The 15,691-nt window shown below is 45.3% G+C and overlaps 1 protein-coding gene across 1 annotated transcript in view; it reads right to left on the bottom strand.

The window, feature by feature from the left end:
• TRPC5 (transient receptor potential cation channel subfamily C member 5) overlaps positions 1 to 15,691 on the bottom strand; it is an 829,680-nt gene that overhangs the window by 490,752 nt on the left and 323,237 nt on the right. The window lies entirely within an intron of this gene.

Here is a 15,691-nt window from a genome sequence, read left to right on the forward strand (position 1 = left end):
GCCTTGGAGAGAGATAAAGTGGAAATATATAAAGTACCACCCAATCAGATCCTAACTGTCATTTTTCAGGCTATGTTTAAAAAAAAAGACAGAAGCTGATTGGTTGGTACTTTATCTCTCTCCACTTTTCCTCTCTCCAAGGTTTGATACATCGCCCCTTGTGTTTGTGTCCAGTAGCCATTCTTGTATGCACTTCAGGTACATTTTGAAAGGAGATACAGGTCTAGATATTAATGTGAGTTGGGTTCTGGTCTATGGATCGACATTGTCTACATAGACAGTCAATAGGTCGAAAGGCATTAGGTCAACAGGGTCAAAAGGTCGACATGGTAAAAAGGTCGACAGGCAAAAGGTAGGCAGGTCAAAAGGTCAACAGAAACAAAAGGTCAATATTGCAACGGTCAACATACATACTGTATGGTTGACACAAGTTCTTTTGGGTGTTTCACATTGTTTTCCAATTTTGTTTGGTTTACCATCCATGTGGACTACGAATGGGTATAGTACCCTTGCCCGAAGTGTGGAGAGTGATGCGAGCCCACAAGGGTCTACATTACCTCTAATTGGGGTCACAGGTTATGAAATATACAAAATGACACAAAAAATAAAACTTGAGTCAAACTTTTTTGTGTCGACTATTTCCATGTCAACCTTTTGACCCTGCTGACCTTGTGTACTGTCTACCTTTTACTTGACGACCTTTAGTCCTTGTTGGCCTTTTGACCCTGTCAACCTAATGTATGTCAACCTATTGACTGTGTATCTAAAAACTGTAGATCTTTTATACCACACGCATGTGAGATAATCCCTTTTTTAGTTTTCCATTGCACCTAGCAACATCTTTAGTGGTGCTAGGAATAATAATGAATACATATAGGATATTATAACATTTACACAAATCTGATACAATAGCAATAAGAATCTTGTTCATAGCGTTTACAATCTAAAGGTAACAAGACTGAAAAAGGTGGCAAAGGAACTTGTAAGTTGACAGAATGTGTTCAGTAAATCAGGTTGTTGTGTGAGGAGTTTTGATTAGAGATGAGCGCCTGAAATTTTTCGGGTTTTGTGTTTTGGTTTTGGGTTCGGTTCCGCGGCCGTGTTTTGGGTTCGAACGCGTTTTGGCAAAACCTCACCGAATTATTTTTGTCGGATTCGGGTGTGTTTTGGATTCGGGTGTTTTTTTCCAAAAACACTAAAAAACAGCTTAAATCATAGAATTTGGGGGTCATTTTGATCCCAAAGTATTATTAACCTCAAAAACCATAATTTACACTCATTTTCAGTCTATTCTGAATACCTCACACCTCACAATATTATTTTTAGTCCTAAAATTTGCACCGAGGTCGCTGTGTGAGTAAGATAAGCGACCCTAGTGGCCGACACAAACACCGGGCCCATCTAGGAGTGGCACTGCAGTGTCACGCAGGATGTCCCTTCCAAAAAACCCTCCCCAAACAGCACATGACGCAAAGAAAAAAAGAGGCGCAATGAGGTAGCTGTGTGAGTAAGATTAGCGACCCTAGTGGCCGACACAAACACCGGGCCCATCTAGGAGTGGCACTGCAGTGTCACGCAGGATGGCCCTTCCAAAAAACCCTCCCCAAACAGCACATGACGCAAAGAAAAAAAGAGGCGCAATGAGGTAGCTGTGTGAGTAAGATTAGCGACCCTAGTGGCCGACACAAACACCGGGCCCATCTAGGAGTGGCACTGCAGTGTCACGCAGGATGGCCCTTCCAAAAAACCCTCCCCAAACAGCACATGACGCAAAGAAAAAAAGAGGCGCAATGAGGTAGCTGACTGTGTGAGTAAGATTAGCGACCCTAGTGGCCGACACAAACACCGGGCCCATCTAGGAGTGGCACTGCAGTGTCACGCAGGATGTCCCTTCCAAAAAACCCTCCCCAAACAGCACATGACGCAAAGAAAAAAAGAGGCGCAATGAGGTAGCTGTGTGAGTAAGATTAGCGACCCTAGTGGCCGACACAAACACCGGGCCCATCTAGGAGTGGCACTGCAGTGTCACGCAGGATGTCCCTTCCAAAAAACCCTCCCCAATCAGCACATGATGCAAAGAAAAAGAAAAGAAAAAAGAGGTGCAAGATGGAATTATCCTTGGGCCCTCCCACCCACCCTTATGTTGTATAAACAAAACAGGACATGCACACTTTAACCAACCCATCATTTCAGTGACAGGGTCTGCCACACGACTGTGACTGATATGACGGGTTGGTTTGGACCCCCCCCCAAAAAGAAGCAATTAATCTCTCCTTGCACAAACTGGCTCTACAGAGGCAAGATGTCCACCTCATCTTCACCCTCCGATATATCACCGTGTACATCCCCCTCCTCACAGATTATCAATTCGTCCCCACTGGAATCCACCATCTCAGCTCCCTGTGTACTTTGTGGAGGCAATTGCTGCTGGTCAATGTCTCCGCGGAGGAATTGATTATAATTCATTTTAATGAACATCATCTTCTCCACATTTTCTGGATGTAACCTCGTACGCCGATTGCTGACAAGGTGAGCGGCAGCACTAAACACTCTTTCGGAGTACACACTTGTGGGAGGGCAACTTAGGTAGAATAAAGCCAGTTTGTGCAAGGGCCTCCAAATTGCCTCTTTTTCCTGCCAGTATAAGTACGGACTGTGTGACGTGCCTACTTGGATGCGGTCACTCATATAATCCTCCACCATTCTATCAATGTTGAGAGAATCATATGCAGTGACAGTAGACGACATGTCCGTAATCGTTGGCAGGTCCTTCAGTCCGGACCAGATGTCAGCATCAGCAGTCGCTCCAGACTGCCCTGCATCACCGCCAGCGGGTGGGCTCGGAATTCTGAGCCTTTTCCTCGCACCCCCAGTTGCGGGAGAATGTGAAGGAGGAGATGTTGACAGGTCGCGTTCCGCTTGACTTGACAATTTTGTCACCAGCAGGTCTTTCAACCCCAGCAGACCTGTGTCTGCCGGAAAGAGAGATCCAAGGTAGGCTTTAAATCTAGGATCGAGCACGGTGGCCAAAATGTAGTGCTCTGATTTCAACAGATTGACCACCCGTGAATCCTTGTTAAGCGAATTAAGGGCTGCATCCACAAGTCCCACATGCCTAGCGGAATCGCTCCGTGTTAGCTCCTTCTTCAATGCCTCCAGCTTCTTCTGCAAAAGCCTGATGAGGGGAATGACCTGACTCAGGCTGGCAGTGTCTGAACTGACTTCACGTGTGGCAAGTTCAAAGGGCATCAGAACCTTGCACAACGTTGAAATCATTCTCCACTGCACTTGAGACAGGTGCATTCCATCTCCTATATCGTGCTCAATTGTATAGGCTTGAATGGCCTTTTGCTGCTCCTCCAACCTCTGAAGCATATAGAGGGTTGAATTCCACCTCGTTACCACTTCTTGCTTCAGATGATGGCAGGGCAGGTTCAGTAGTTTTTGGTGGTGCTCCAGTCTTCTGTACGTGGTGCCTGTACGCCGAAAGTGTCCCGCAATTTTTCTGGCCACCGACAGCATCTCTTGCACGCCCCCTCAGTTTCCGTAAGAGGTTGTCAGCTGTGTGCCTCTTATGGAAAGCGGTGATACAAAGCGTAGCCTGCCTAGGAACGAGTTGGCATTTGCGAGATGCTGCTACTGGTGCCGCCGCTGCTGTTCTTGCTGCGGGAGGCAATACATCTACCCAGTGGGCTGTCACAGTCATATAGTCCTGACCCTGCCCTGCTCCACTTGTCCACATGTCCGTGGTTAAGTGGACATTGGGTACAACTGCATTTTTTAGGAGACTGGTGAGTCTTTTTCTGACGTCCGTGTACATTCTCGGTATCGCCTGCCTAGAGAAGTGGAACCTAGATGGTATTTGGTAACGGGGGCACACTGCCTCAATAAATTGTCTAGTTCCCTGTGAACTAACGGCGGATACCGGACGCACGTCTAACACCAACATAGTTGTCAAGGACTCAGTTATCCGCTTTGCAGTAGGATGACTGCTGTGATATTTCATCTTCCTCGCAAAGGACTGTTGAACAGTCAATTGCTTACTGGAAGTAGTACAAGTGGGCTTACGACTTCCCCTCTGGGATGACCATCGACTCCCAGCGGCAACAACAGCAGCGCCAGCAGCAGTAGGCGTTACACGCAAGGATGCATCGGAGGAATCCCAGGCAGGAGAGGACTCGTCAGACTTGCCAGTGACATGGCCTGCAGGACTATTGGCATTCCTGGGGAAGGAGGAAATTGACACTGAGGGAGTTGGTGGGGTGGTTTGCGTGAGCTTGGTTACAAGAGGAAGGGATTTACTGGTCAGTGGACTGCTTCCGCTGTCACCCAAAGTTTTTGAACTTGTCACTGACTTATTATGAATGCGCTGCAGGTGACGTATAAGGGAGGATGTTCCGAGGTGGTTAACGTCCTTACCCCTACTTATTACAGCTTGACAAAGGGAACACACGGCTTGACACCTGTTGTCCGCATTTCTGGTGAAATACCTCCACACCGAAGAGCTGATTTTTTTGGTATTTTCACCTGGCATGTCAACGGCCATATTCCTCCCACGGACAACAGGTATCTCCCCGGGTGCCTGACTTAAACAAACCACCTCACCATCAGAATCCTCCTGGTCAATTTCCTCCCCAGCGCCAGCAACACCCATATCCTCCTCATCCTGGTGTACTTCAACACTGACATCTTCAATCTGACTATCAGGAACTGGACTGCGGGTGCTCCTTCCAGCACTTGCAGGGGGCATGCAAATAGTGGAAGGCGCATGCTCTTCACGTCCAGTGTTGGGAAGGTCAGGCATCGCAAACGACACAATTGGACTCTCCTTGTGGATTTGGGATTTCAAAGAACGCACAGTTCTTTGCGGTGCTTTTGCCAGCTTGAGTCTTTTCAGTTTTCTAGCGAGAGGCTGAGTGCTTCCATCCTCATGTGAAGCTGAACCACTAGCCATGAACATAGGCCAGGGCCTCAGCCGTTCCTTGCCACTCCGTGTGGTAAATGGCATATTGGCAAGTTTACGCTTCTCCTCCGACAATTTTATTTTAGGTTTTGGAGTCCTTTTTTTTCTGATATTTGGTGTTTTGGATTTGACATGCTCTGTACTATGACATTGGGCATCGGCCTTGGCAGACGACGTTGCTGGCATTTCATCGTCTCGGCCATGACTAGTGGCAGCAGCTTCAGCACGAGGTGGAAGTGGATCTTGATCTTTCCCTAATTTTGGAACCTCAACTTTTTTGTTCTCCATATTTTATAGGCAGAACTAAAAGGCACCTCAGGTAAACAATGGAGATGGATGGATTGGATACTAGTATACAATTATGGACGGACTGCCACGGTTAGGTGGTATAAAAAAACCACGGTTAGGTGGTATATATTATAATAATAATACAATTATGGATGGACAGACTGCCTGCCGACTGCCGACACAGAGGTAGCCACAGCCGTGAACTACCGCACTGTACACTGGTTGATAAAGAGATAGTAGTATACTCGTAACAACTAGTATGACACTATGACGACGGTATAAAGAATGAAAAAAAAACCACGGTTAGGTGGTATATATTATAATAATAATACAATTATGGATGGACGGACTGCCTGCCGACTGCCGACACAGAGGTAGCCACAGCCGTGAACTACCGCACTGTACACTGGTTGATAAAGAGATAGTAGTATACTCGTAACAACTAGTATGACACTATGACGACGGTATAAAGAATGCAAAAAAAACCACAGTTAGGTGGTATATATTATAATAATAATACAATTATGGATGGACGGACTGCCTGCCGACTGCCGACACAGAGGTAGCCACAGCCGTGAACTACCGCACTGTACACTGGTTGATAAAGAGATAGTAGTATACTCGTAACAACTAGTATGACACTATGACGGTATAAAGAATGAAAAAAAAACCACGGTTAGGTGGTATATATTATAATAATAATACAATTATGGATGGACGGACTGCCTGCCGACTGCCGACACAGAGGTAGCCACAGCCGTGAACTACCGCACTGTACACTGGTTGATAAAGAGATAGTAGTATACTCGTAACAATTAGGATGACACTATGACGGTATAAAGAATGAAAAAAAAACCACGGTTAGGTGGTAGGTATATAATAATAAATAATACAATTCTGGTCGGACGGACTGCCTGCCGTGTGCCGACACAGAGGTAGCCACAGCCGTGAACTACCGCACTGTACACTGGTTGATAAAGAGATAGTAGTATACTCGTAACAATTAGGATGACACTATGACGGTATAAAGAATGAAAAAAAAACCACGGTTAGGTGGTAGGTATATAATAATAAATAATACAATTCTGGTCGGACGGACTGCCTGCCGTGTGCCGACACAGAGGTAGCCACAGCCGTGAACTACCGCACTGTACACTGGTTGATAAAGAGATAGTAGTATACTCGTAACAATTAGGATGACACTATGACGGTATAAAGAATGAAAAAAAAACCACGGTTAGGTGGTAGGTATATAATAATAAATAATACAATTCTGGTCGGACGGACTGCCTGCCGTGTGCCGACACAGAGGTAGCCACAGCCGTGAACTACCGCACTGTACACTGGTTGATAAAGAGATAGTAGTATACTCGTAACAATTAGGATGACACTATGACGGTATAAAGAATGAAAAAAAAACCACGGTTAGGTGGTAGGTATATAATAATAAATAATACAATTCTGGTCGGACGGACTGCCTGCCGTGTGCCGACACAGAGGTAGCCACAGCCGTGAACTACCGCACTGTACACTGGTTGATAAAGAGATAGTAGTATACTCGTAACAATTAGGATGACACTATGACGGTATAAAGAATGAAAAAAAAACCATGGTTAGGTGGTAGGTATATAATAATAAATAATACAATTCTGGTCGGACGGACTGCCTGCCGTGTGCCGACACAGAGGTAGCCACAGCCGTGAACTACCGCACTGTACTGTGTCTGCTGCTAATATAGACTGGTTGATATTTAAAGAGATATTAGTAGTATACAACAATACTATACTGGTGGTCAGGCACTGGTCACCACTCCTGCAGCAAAAGTGTGCACTGTTAATTAATATAATTGTACTCCTGGCTCCTGCTAACAACCTGCAGTGCTCCCCAGTCTCCCCCACAATTAATTATAAGCTTTTAATTTATACATTGATGACTGTGCAGCACACTGGGCTGAGCTGAGTGCACACAGACTGAGTCACACTGTGTGACTGACTGTGCTGTGTATCGTTTTTTTTTTCAGGCAGAGAACGGATATAGCAGAGAGAAGTGAACGGATATATTATATTAAATAAAAGTTAACTAGCAACTGCACTGGTCACTGACTGTGGTAAACTAACTCTGTCTGCGACTCTGCACAATCTCTCTCTATCTAATCTATCTATCTCTATTCTAATGGAGAGGACGCCAGACACGTCTTCTCCCTATCAATCTCAATGCACGAGTGAAAATGGCGGCGACGCGCGGCTCCTTATATAGAATCCGAGTCTCGCGATAGAATCCGAGCCTCGCGAGAATCCGACAGCGTCATGATGACGTTCGGGCGCGCTCGGGTTAACCGAGCAAGGCGGGAAGATCCGAGTCGCTCGGACCCGTGGAAAAAAAAGTGAAGTTCGTGCGGGTTCGGATTCAAAGAAACCGAACCCGCTCATCTCTAGTTTTGATAGCTCTGATGAGCAGAGAGCATTATTATGGGGTCAGGACTTGTCGCAATACATTGAAATTTGTCTGGGAGCATGAGGAAGAGAGTCCAAGAGAACAGGTGCAGTGTAAGAGAAGGTAAGGGCAAGGTCATGTAAGTACTGTGAGGACATAAACGAGTGGAGAAGAGATACCAGGAGATAAGAGATGATGTGATACTGAATTCCAAAGGAGTAAAATGAAAGAGTCTTGTGTTGCGCCATCACAGAGGATGAGAAGTGTATTTAGAGATAGAAAGGGAGACACTCCGGGGCATATTCAACTGCGTTCTCAATTTTGAAATGCCCTACAGCATAGAGTTTTCCCCGCAGCTGCCGGGTTTTTCCTATTCAACTGTAGGAGAGAAATGGGCAGTGGGTGATTTCTATCGACATCACTACGTCATTTTGCTCGCACCCCCAGAGAAAGTCTGATTTTTTTCTAAAATGACTAATTAAACAATTGGAAACTTCCTCCAGCCTGCTGGGATCCAGTCTTCTTCTGCAGCGGTTTGTGTATGTGTATGTGTGAGTGTGTGTAAGTATGCATGTGACCCCTGTGTGTGTGTAACACCCCCATGTGGGCAGTCGCCACCTCTCCAGTGGACAGATGGGGAGATGACTGGGAGTCACGGAGACCACCAGACCTGTATGAATCCAACTTTTTTTTCTTGTGGTGCAGGGTTTCAAAGCTGAAAACCCTGCGTCCATTTTTTAATTGGATACCATGGGTATTGGGAGCGTGCATAGCTGCGGTATTCCAAAATTAGGCACAAGGCTAGCAAAACCTCCCCCCCAATTGGATAGTAGCCCTAAGGGGCATATTCAATTAAAAGCAAACTTTTTCTTTTTCCCATGGCACAAAGTTTTACGAAACATTTAGCCACAGTAATTTCAATAGGAATTAACTTTTTTATCGCAGCTACAGAGCAGGTGTAAAGTTGGGGAAAAAAATCTTTATTTTAAAGTAAAAATGTTGAGACTTGGTTCCAACCTCTCCAAAATGAGTAATTAGGCAATTGGAAATTTTGAATTAGATCAATTGGGCCAATAAATTACATATCAATCTTGGGGTAAAAATCAAATTGTCCTCTAATTGCTAAAAATCAACTTTCTATATTTTTTATGCACCCCAAATTTAACTATTGTATTTACTTGACGAATAAAATAAAGGTTTTTATATATTTATTTACTTTTGTAAACATTCTACAAATGGTTTATAGTGGTCTCAAATTACCCTAAAATCAATTTTTGTATTCTTTTTTTTTTTTTTTTTCATTTTATCAGTTTCTATTTAATTGAAAACAGTTTGCTTTTTATACACGCCCAAATCAGCCATTTGAAGCACTTTAAACAGACAAAATATTTTCTTTGGACAGTAATAGCTATCTACAGTACCCATTGATTTTTATCCTGAGGGTGTTTGCCAGAAAATTTGGCCCCATTAATTTTTTTGTGGAAAAATGGCACACCTTATTGGATAGGCCACTAAAGGTCTGGTCAAAAAGATAGGGGGAGATCAAATATATTGCAAAACCATGGACTTCTAAATTAGAGAGAGTTCAAGTAGGAGAGAGATTAACTGTGTCAAAGTCTGTAAAATAGACCAAGCAGATTTTGTAGAGATTATGGATGGAATGTAAATGGTGTGAGAATCAGAAAGTGAGAGATTTTTTGAGAGTTCTCTTGTGTTTTTTTTAAAGTGGCAATTATTACCATGTCAAAATCAACCTGGATTTTCCATGTAAATGATTGCTATTTTAATGATGACTTCATCTTGTCAGTAATTAAAGTATGCAGTGCAATAGGAAAGCAGCTGTGGCTCCTTCAGTGTAACAACCAGTTTCCTAGCACAGGAGGCAGTGTCTAAAATGTATACTATTGGGTAAAAGGGACATACAGTATCTGCAATCTGCTTGTGAGGTGTATCCCAAGTACAGTCAATGAGACTTGCCAGATATTGTATTAAACCAGAAATATATACAGGTATGTAAGGTAAAAAAGATTTTTGGAAGCCTAGTTTATGCAGATCTGCCGACCGCCTTCTCCAAAAGCATGACTGATAAAGATGGAAAGTGATAAGACTGTAATGTTACTGTTTCTCACACATAGCTTAACTGGAAATGTTCATGAAGCTAAACACATGGACATTACATTTGATGAAGGCAGGAGAGTGCTACTGCATAGTCTCCATATTGTCTCTTTTAGGGAGGCTTCAATCCCTAACCAATATGTCCACCTTCTGTACTTGTGCACATGCGCGGCACCATCATATCAATGTGTTAGAGCACCACAGTGGGATACGGATGTGTTCCACTTAGCTCAGTGAGACTCTGTGATATACTGCATGTGTAGCATTGCCACCGCTTGCATCCTGCGCCACTACCCATATACAGGCACAGGCTGATGGTCTGTATGCTCCGCTCAAGCTCTGCTCCATGATGAGAGTATGTTATATCCATAACTGCAAGTATGGCTATACATTCAAGTTATTGCTCAATAAACCACCAAACTGGTTACATACTAGGCCGTTCAGTGACTCCAGGGCATCCACTGATGTGTACATTCACTCTGCCATACCATCTGCAACAGTACACACATATTCCAACAACATTAAACAAGTAATAGAGGCATCTTAGATGTCCTTCTAGATAGTATATCCTGCAAGATACTGTTGGAATTGCTTCCTGTACCATCAGTATTCTTTACCAGAAGGAAGTCATTAGTGGCTAAGCTAGTCTGACAACAGGAACAACGATCACTGTGGGGAATGTCTGTAATGTACTTTACAGTACATGGTCTTTATTGCAATTGGTGTGTTATGATTATAGTCAGTGGTCGAAGTTGAAATTCTGAAGGGAAGCCATGGAAATATCAGGGAGGCTTTACGTAGGCAGGCCCAAGGCCTGAGCCCCCTGATATTTCCATACCCCTACTTCGAAATAATGACACAGTAACCTGAACCTAGTACCCAGGATCACTTAACAGGGGCACACACTCTCTGCCAATTGGCCTAGTGCCTGATGATCATGGTGGTCTAGGGAGGGTTAAATAAGTTGAGGTTGATGAAGCTGCCTACTGTAGCGCTGAGAGAGGCTGCAGTGGGAAACATTGTTTAGCTCTTTTCCTTTCCACCACTGAAAGCACTCCTGGTCCTCAGCTTCTTGCTTAGGCCGCTGGTCAGTCCTGCCCAGCAAATCCTCTTCTTCCGCCAGAGCTTCTTCTGTCTTCTTGTCGTCAGGAAGTCTTCTTTACTTCATCTCAGCAGCTGAAATCTTATCTTTTCATCCTTTGCAGCATTTGAATTTGGAGTCGTCCGCAAGCTGGCTCGTGGACTGGCAGCCGATCATGCAGATTGGCTGTCGGCACACAAGCTGTGATTGGCTAACCACTGGCGCCAAATTCTAAATACTGCCAGCTGCCCCTGATTTGCTGATGGCAGGTGAATTGCCATTGGCTTACTGATGCAACCAAATTCAAAATACTGCCGCTTAAAAGGCACCAGTTTGTGAGCTGCGATTTGCTTGTGGTCTGGGGACAAATTTAAACAGACACCACAGCTACCGCCAAAGTAAAGTGACGGTACAGTGACATGTAGTCAGGATTGGCAGGGGAAACAGAGCCTCTCCTGTCATACTCCCTGTTAGACTCCAGAGTTAACTATAAAAATGATTAGAATACAAAGAATATATTTATAACTTTACATCTCTACTTGTATTATTCTGATCATTTTTATAGGCAAAACTTACCAAAATTGCAGCACTCCCTGGAAATACAGGAAGAGACAAGAGGTGAGGTAGCAAGTAGGTCAGCCTCACCTCTGATAGTCAGACACTGCCTGGAGCTGAGACAACTACAGTAGTAAACTTTTGAGTCTATATATTCCTGAAAGCAAAGCTGACTTTATGTATCTCTGCTATATAAAAGTGAACATTTGTCTTGCTATACAAATCCACAGTTTACAAGCAAAGATTGTGAAATTTGACATACAAGTGTATTAATTTAAAACACTGCGGAGGCAACTAAAAGTAAATATAAATCCCTAGCACCCCTGGGGGGGAGGGGGGGGGGAGACACCAGCACAGAGTGTATCAGGAGACGGCATAACTCTGGAGTTGCTGGAGCCATGTACTCACAAATTGATAGGCATATGCCTCACAGTCTGGGAACAAACACTGTGTGGAGAAAACACCCCTAGCACCCCTAGGGGTGAGGCAGCAGCACTGAGTATTTCAGCAGACTGCATAACTCTGGAATGCCTGCAGAAATTTACAACAAACTTGGTACACATATGACTTACACTCTGGGAACAAACACTGTGGGGGTCAGACACACCTAGCACCCCGGTTTGTATGTGTGTGTGTGTGTGTGTGTGGGGGGGGGGATAGCAGCACAGAGTATGTCAGCAGACAGCATAACTCTGGAAGGCCTGGAACACTTTACAACAAACTTGGGACACATCTGACTTACAATCTGGGAACAAACTCTGTGGGGGTTAGAAGCCCTTAGCACCCCTAGGCAGGGCCGTTTCTAGACAATTTGGCTCCCAGTGCGAGATTTAAAAATGTGCCCCCCCCCATTGCTATAAAAAAAATTGCGCCCCCCCCCATATAGCTATAAAAAGAAAAAGTATGCGCGCGCCGGAGGCGCGCGCGCTCCCGACAAGGCGTGGCCTCATCTGATATCATCACGCCCACCACAGGGGGGAAAAAATAAAAAAAGTCCCCATTTTACACATTACAGCAGCCAAGTGTCCCCATTTTACACAGTGCGGCAGGCAGGTGTCCCCATTTTACAGAGCGCAGCAGGCAGATATCCCCATTTTACACAGTACGCAGGCAGGTATCCCCATTTTACACAGTGCGGCAGGCAGATATCCCCATTTTACACAGCGCGGCAGGCAGGTATCCCCATTTTACAAAGTGTGGCAGGCAGGTATCCCCATTTTACACAGTGCGGAAGGCAGATATCCCCATTTTACACAGTACGCAGGCAGGTATCCCCATTTGACACAGTGCGGCAGGCAGGTGTCCCCATTTTACACAGTGCGGCAGGCAGGTGTCCCCATTTTACACAGTGCGGCAGGCAGGTGTCCCCATTTTACACAGTGAGGCAGGTGTCCCCATTTTACACAGTGCGGCAGGCAGGCCCCCATTTTACACAGCGTGGCAGGCCCCCATTTTACACAGCGTGGCAGGCTGGTGTCCCCATTTTACACAGTGCAGCAGGCAGGTATCCCCAGTGTGGCAGGCAGGTATCCCTAGTGTGGCAGGCAGGTGTCAAGTGGTGGGGGGGAAGGAAGGGGGAGAGAGAGAGATATACTTACATGTTCCGCTCTTCGGATCCCGCCGCCGGACGTCCCTCGCGCCGGCCGCCGCCGCCTCCTTCCAGGCTTCTCTCCTCCCTCTCCCCGAGCGCTCCTGCTCGGGGGGCGGGGCTTCGTGGAATGACGCGTTTGCGTCATGACGTCACGACGCAAACGCGTCATTTCGCGAAACTCCACCCCCCGAGCAGGAGCGCTCGGGGAGAGGGAGGAGAGGGGAAATAACACTTAAAGTGCCGCGGCGGGCGCCCCGTGCGGTTGCACGGCTCGCCCGCCGCTAGAAACGGCACTGCCCCTAGGCGTGGGACAGCCGCACAGATTATTTCAGGAGACAGCATAACACCCGAATGCCTGGAGCAATTTAGACCAAACTTGGTACACATATGACCTACACTCTGGGAACAAACACTGTGGGGGTAACACACCACTAGCACCCCTAGGGGTGGCCCAGCAGCACAGAATATTTGAGGACATGCATAATATGTCAGTGATGATTTACAAGATGTTCTATTGTTTTGAAGTTAAAAAAATAAAATGCTAACAAAGAAAACAGCTACAAATGATGGAAATAAAAACAATTCCACAAGGAATGTAATGTTAGCGGCAACCTGTGTGTTTCATCTTTACATTGATTTTTGTAAACAAACATTCTTAAAATCCCGGGTACTCCAGCTAGTAATAGCTATTATACACTTTTCTTACTACAACCCTGCCACCTGGCATTTGGGAACTGGGATTTACAAACCCATTTATATGTTACTGAAGAGACACTGTACCTGGAAACACAGAGTAGGGACATTTGGGGTTTATTGACAATTATTGGAGGACACAGTAGTTATATTGAACTGTTAATTTGTAATTGCTGATATACTGTGTTGCAAAATATTGCCGACCCTGGAATCCCGACCGCCGACATCCCGATCACAAGTATAATGGAGGACTCTTAGGTTTAGACCGTGGGGGTTAGGTTTAGGCGCCACTGGGGAGAGTTAGGGTTAGGCTACAGGGAAGGGGGAGTTAGGGTTAGGTTGTGTGTGTGTGGGGTGGGGGGTGGGTTTAGGCCCCCCCAGGGAGGGTTAGGCTACAGGGGAGGGAGGGTTAGGTTTAGGCTATGTGTGTGTGGGGGGTGGGGGGGGGAGCTTAGGTTTAGGCCCCCCCAGGGAGGGTTAGACTGCGGGGGAGGGAGAGTTAGGCTGTGGGAATGGGTGGTTAGGTTTAGGCCCCCCCAGGGAGGGTTGGGCTGCAAGAGAGGGAGGGTTAGGTAGTGGGAATGAGTGGTTAGGCTTAGGCCCCCACAGGGAGCGTTAGGGTGAGGCTGCACACGGGGGTGGTGGGGAAGGGGGGGGGGGGGTGGTGAGTGGCTCTGGTGTTATGGCATAGCATTTTTTTTTACAATATTTTTCAGTTTTTCAACTCTTTCATATTTTACCATCCACATTAACTTTGATTGGGGATACTATTCTTGACGGGATGCAGTCAATTTGCCAGTAGTCTGGATCCCAGCATTCAGGATACAGATGCTAAAATCCCAACAGCCGACAATGCTGCCAACCAGAATCCTGGCACACCAGTGGGTCCGCAAGGGGACTCTTAGCGCTAGTCCCGCTGTCAGCATTCTGGCAGCCGGGATGCCACTGTCAGGATATGGACAGCCAGCATCCCGTCTGCTGGCAATACATATCGAACCCACCTTGACCGAAGGGAACGTGCTTCACTAATTGGGGTTCCCTGTGCTGTAATTGCAAAAATGACACCAAAAAACTCATGTCAACCGTTTCTATGTCGACTTTTTGACCATTTCAACCTTGTGCATGACAACCTTTTGGGATCAACATAATCATAAACACTGTCGACTTTTCCACATTGACCTAGTAATCCACACCCAAATGAGTCATCTGAAGGTTAACTAAATTGTCACATTATACAGCATTTTGTCTTGCATACCATCCATAGTCTCTTTTTCATATTCTTTCCTATTGCTTAAAAAAAGAAAAAGAACATGTCTGTGTTACAGTAGCAATTGTACCCTTTTATACTAATATATTATATGGCATGTTTGGTTGGCTTTGTAGGAAGCAATGATGGCTCAACTTTTCACTTTTCCCATTTTAGAATGATTGACTCGTTTTTGTGCTGCCAGCCTGGGAGTCTCCTGTCCGCCATGACCTATAGACACGTTTAGTCTCTGCGCACACTGCTTGCAAGGGTAGTGATGGATCATTCCCTGTGGAATTGTTACAGCCATCTGCCAGCAGAGTAAATGGACCCTGACTGGCAGTGTCTGTAGTATAAATGAAGGTGAACACTGGACAGAATTCAAAAACTGCACACATACCAGTTGCTGTAACATTTGCCTTGGAATGTCAAAACAAGTAGATTTTTCTCGGTCTTTAAATTTTCCAGTTATGCTTTTGTATTTAGTGTGCATTTAATCCTTATCAGATTTTTAGAATTTTTACATAGACAGAACATATACTTCTACATAATAAATAAAAAGCAAGAATGTTTCTCAAGCTTTCTAGAACACACAAATTGAATTGTGTTGATATAATAAAACCATTATATTCTTCATTATAGATATGGCATCTAGGGGCTAATTCAGGTTGGATTGCAGTGTGGGATCCAACCGGAATTTTTGCTGAAAAGATGGGGGCGCATGCG

This window comes from Pseudophryne corroboree, chromosome 8 (genome assembly GCF_028390025.1).
Source record: "Pseudophryne corroboree isolate aPseCor3 chromosome 8, aPseCor3.hap2, whole genome shotgun sequence".
Taxonomy (NCBI): domain Eukaryota; kingdom Metazoa; phylum Chordata; class Amphibia; order Anura; family Myobatrachidae; genus Pseudophryne; species Pseudophryne corroboree.